The following is a 5,078-nucleotide window of genomic DNA, read 5'->3' as shown; positions in this document are numbered from 1 at the left end:
TGGTGCGGGTGTCCCAGAGGTATTCTCTGAAACATTCCGCAAGTAGGCGGCCTGTCTCCCCAATGTAGAGGAGGACACATCGGGTGCACGGATGCAGTAAATGATGTGTGTGGAGGTGCAGGTGAATTTGTGACGGATATGGAAGGATCCCTTTGGGCCTTGGAGGGAAGTGAGGGGGGAGGTGTGTGCACAAGTTTTGCATTTCTTGAAGATACTGGAATGGTTGAGGAATCCGGAGTGTGTTTCAATTATAAGGGGGCACAGGTTCAAGGTGATAAGGGGAAAGTTTAAGGGGGTTGTGTGAGGGAAGTTATTCGCACAGGGAGTGGTAGGAGCCTGGAATGCACAGCCAGGAGAGGTTGTGGAAACAGGTACATTGGTGACATTTAAAAGGCATCTGGGTGGTTACATGAAGAGGGAGGAAATAGAGGGATATGGACTGAATAAGGGCAGAAGGTTAGATTAGTTTGAGCATGATGATCAGCACAGGCTTGGAGGGCCGAAGGGTCACTTCCTGTGCTGCACTTCACTTTTGTTCTTTGTTTAATTCCTTATTTTCCATCATGCTTACAAAAATCATCAAAACGAAAACCGAACAAATTTAAATTTCACAAATGTAAGATGTCTCGAAGCATTGCAATGCCAATGATAAATATATATATATATATGTATATATTTTGGAAGTATAGGCATTGTTTCAATGTACTGAAACAGAGTAACCAAGGTCTCACAAGGAGCAATGATTGGATAGAGAATGTGTAATCTCACCACATTAGGATGTTGTTTCCACCTCTGAGTCAAAAGCTGTCAGGTTGAAAATACTTTTCTTTTTCCTTTGTTCATTCTTGGGATGCATCACTGTCTCGGGCAGCATTTATTGCCCATCACTAATTCGTCCAGAAGGCTGTTAAGCGTCAACCACATTGCTGTGGTTCTGGAGTCACATGTAGGCCAGACCAGGTAAGGCTGGCTGCTTCCTTTTCTTCAGGACATTAACAAACCAGATGAGTTTTTCCCCAACAAATCCATGGTCATCATTAGACATTATTCTACATTTTTTTAAGATTAAATTCAAATTCCACCATTTGCTATGGCAGGATTTGAAACCGGGTCCCCAGAACATTAAGTGGGTCTGTGGATTAACAGTCCAGCAACAATAGCACTAAACCATTGCTTCCCCTAGTACATAGTGTCGTGGTTAGACCATAGCTCACCTCGATACTTCCAGTGCTCTGGAGCCGGAAGCTGGAAGGTGGAATATGGCCTTTGTGTTCTAAAAGAAAGAAAGGTACCACATTCAGTTAAATGGAATGTCAGCCTTTTGGTGACAAAGCACTGGAAAAACAAATCCCCTTTAAACCTGCATTCACTTCGTATTCCATAGAACATAAAACATAGAACATTACAGTGCAGTACAGGCTCTTCGGCCCTTGATGTTGCACCAAACTATGGAACCAATCTGAAGCCCATCTATCTTATACTATTCCATTTCCATCCATATGTTTATCCAATGACCATTTAAGTGCCCTTACAGTGGGCGAGTCTACTACTGTTGCAGGCAGGGCATTCCACACCCCTATTACTCTCTGAGTAAAGAAACTATCCCTGACATCTATCACCTCTCAATTTAAAGCTATGCCCCCTCATGCTAGCCATCACTATCCAGGGAAAAAGGCTCCCATTGTCAACCTTATCTAACCCTCTGATCATCTTCTATGTCTCAATTAAGTCACCTCTCAATCTGCATATTTGATATTTCAAATGAGACCTCATTTAAGAGTCCCATTAGTAATTAGCCTTTCACAAGCATAAACAAAAGATTTATTGGGCAGCACACTACCCTAATATCAGTGCAATCTCTTCAATAAATGAGAAGGTTTTGTTCTTAGGAGAAATAAATGCTAACTTTCAAATGGAAGTGGGCAAGGAGGGAGCAGTTATCCTGGCATCATGAGTAGCTGCCCATAGTTATTGGCAGAGAAGATTTAGATAGGTGATGGACGTAGCAGAAATGATTAGCTCCCAAAATAATGGATGTCAATAAGGATAGGTGGAGGGGGGGGGGGGTTGGGGGGTGTGTGGGGGGGGGGTATGAGAGAAAGATTCCAGGGGGTGAGCCACCATCTTCTTGAGTGAAGACCATGAGTTCCCCAAAATCAACCCAAAGGAATGCTGAAGACCATCACAAAAGTCTGCAAGACCTCTAGATTGTGGGAGTGTTTTGCTTCTACTCCATTCTGCAAAGCGGTTCCAGGATTAGTAAAGTGTTTCTGTTCTATCCTGGCTCATGTATTTTATTTCTTTGCCGACTTCATAAATGTACCACATCTGAATTGCTGCTTCTCTTCAATAAACTGTCAGGAAATTGTGGCAATTTGTCAACTGCCTGTACTACTTAACAGTGATCACGAACTCTCCAAAATCACATGCAAGAAAATTGTGCAATGGGATTGAAAATTGAATCATTCAGCGTTGGCAGCTACTGCTCAGTTTTTCCTTTCCTGCATTTATTCCAGTGAACTAACACAATAGCACAGGCTGTACAGTTGAGTCATCAATGTCATTGTCATTGACAATGTTGCTAAGAGAGAAATGGCTTTCATTTATGTAACACTTTTCATGAGCTCAAGACTGCTTGAAATGCTTTGCAACTTTCAAAGCTGAGTCCCTGTTGAAGCGTATTAAATAAGGCCTCACAAACAATGTAATAATGAGGAAAACATTTGTCTTAGCAGTATTATTTGAGAGGTAGAACATAGAATATAGCACAGTGCAGCACAGGAACGGTCCCGTCAACCCACGATTTTGCCAAATTAAACTAATCCCTTCTATCTGCCCTTCATCCATATCTCTCCATTTCTTGCATATTTATGTGTTTATCTAAAAGTCCCCTAAATGCTCCTATCGTATCAGCTCTGTGTAAAGAACTTGCCCCTCACATCTCCATTGAATTTTCTCCCTCTCACCTTTAATGTATGACATTAAATGTTTTAGACATTTTAACTCTGGGAAAAATATTCTGACTGCATCTCATATTTTTTCATGTCTCCCCTCAGCCTCCTCCGCTCCAGGGAAAACAACCCGAGTTTTTCCATCCTCTCCTTATAGATCATGCCCTCTAACCCAGCATCCTGGTGAACCTTTTCTGTGCTTCTTTCTTGCAATAAGGTGACCAGATAAATGAATCTAATCCATCAGGAGAGCTCCTTCTTTGAAATTGTGTTACTGGATCTAGAACATCCTCCTGAGAAGGCAAGTGATCATCAGTTTAAGATATCAAATACATCAAATAGAGAAACCAGCAAAATCTATTTGCATCAGGGAATGGGGAACAAAGGATATCACTAACAACTCCCTTGTGATAAACCCAATCTGTCGAAGGCAGGCTTTGAGAGAGGGGTCCTTGCTAAACACGTTCAGAACTAGCCAGGGGCCCCACACTGCCAACCTCCACTGCTTGGTCCCTACTCCAATATGCACTTGTGGAAAGACACAAACAATGTTGCATATTATACATACTGCAAGCCAATCATCTTAACCTGAGCAAATGAGAAGGCTGTTGCTTGGCTTCAGGGCTTTGCTTGGGCTAAATAATAACAAAAAAAGTTTCAGTTTCACTCCTTCCGTACTGCACTAGAATGTGAGCCCGCACTTTGTACACAAGTCCCTAGAGCAGAGCGGTTCTGGTCTCTGTGGTATAGGAGGGATATGATTACATTGGAGGAGGAATACAGAGGAGAGTCACCAGGATGTGGCCTGGGCTAGAGTAGCTTAGTGAATGAAGACAGACTGCATGGGAACGTGATGGAGGTGTGTAGGATAATGAAGGCCTTGGAAAGGGTGGACAGAAAGCAGCTGTTCCCTTCAGTTGAGGGTTAATTACAAAGCAGCACATTTTTAAAGTGTGAAGTGGGAGATTTAGAGGGTATTTGAGGAAAATCCTTTTCAACCAGAGTGTGCTGGGAGTCTGGAATGCACTGTCTGGGGGAGCATTTGAGGAAGGTAACCACACAAACTTTAAAAAGTATTTGGCTGAACATTTAAAGTGCCATAGTGTTATGAAGTTGAAGGCGTGTACTGTACCTTTAAGAGAGCATGAAGGCTGTTTTGGCAGTTAGAATTTGCAGGCAACTATTATGTGACTGATTCACAATCACAGAGTGTGCTGGACAATTGAAAGATATAACATTTTGGCTGTAACCTAGATACCGTGTTGTTTTCATAGCAGTTTGGATTTAACCAATCAGTTTAAATTATGCCCCGAGATACTAAAAACCAATCGAATTTGAATGTTACTGTTTTGACAACATTGAACCAATGAGACAATTCAATGTTTTGGGGTATAAAAAGCAGGCGTTTTGGACAGTTAGCAGAAAAGGAGCACCATTTGCCATTGTCAGACTGACTGCCCGAAATCCCTCTCTCTAAAAGGTACCTTTTTCATATGAAAATCTGTACAGCAGAAGATTGAAGATGACTCAGGGAGATCTACAAACAGAGGAGAATCGACACCTGAAGATGACAGCTGCTGTCTGGTTTTGAAAAATAAATATGGTCTTAATCGGATCCGTATATTGTTATAGAGTGGGAGGTAGATAACATATCTTTAAGACAAAGGAGGATTAGAATTGTAAATAGTTGTTATTTAATGTTCATTTTTGGAGTTAAAGAATAAAATTTATACTTTTCTTCTTTAAATCATGGAATTTGTTTAGTTCTCTGTCACTCATATTTAAACAGATTGCGAGGTGAGATAAGCCTTTCTGTGTGTTTGGTTTAATTAGCAGAAGGATTTACATGTTGCCATGTCGTAACAATAACATTCATGGCTATGAACCCAGACTGGAAAGTGCAACTAACGTCATAAAGTCATAACACGCGGAAACACAACCTTCAGCCCAACTGTCCCATACCGACCAGGTGTCCCAATCTGAAGCCAGAGCAGGGACAGTGGCCAGCAGACTGGACCAGAGCAGGGATGGACCAGAGGGGGGACAGACCAGAGCAGGGATGGACCAGAGTGGGGATGGACCAGAGCGGGGATGGATCAGAGGGGGGACGGACCAGAGGGGGGGACA

The 5,078-nt window shown here is 42.3% G+C and overlaps 1 protein-coding gene across 1 annotated transcript in view; it reads right to left on the bottom strand.

Moving 5' to 3' along the window:
* The window catches only part of LOC122555667 (succinate receptor 1-like), a 92,753-nt gene that overhangs the window by 1,758 nt on the left and 85,917 nt on the right, over nucleotides 1-5,078 (bottom strand). The window lies entirely within an intron of this gene.

This window comes from Chiloscyllium plagiosum, chromosome 13 (assembly GCF_004010195.1).
Source record: "Chiloscyllium plagiosum isolate BGI_BamShark_2017 chromosome 13, ASM401019v2, whole genome shotgun sequence".
Taxonomy (NCBI): Eukaryota; Metazoa; Chordata; class Chondrichthyes; order Orectolobiformes; family Hemiscylliidae; genus Chiloscyllium; species Chiloscyllium plagiosum.
This window is presented reverse-complemented; position numbering and strand designations above follow the sequence as displayed.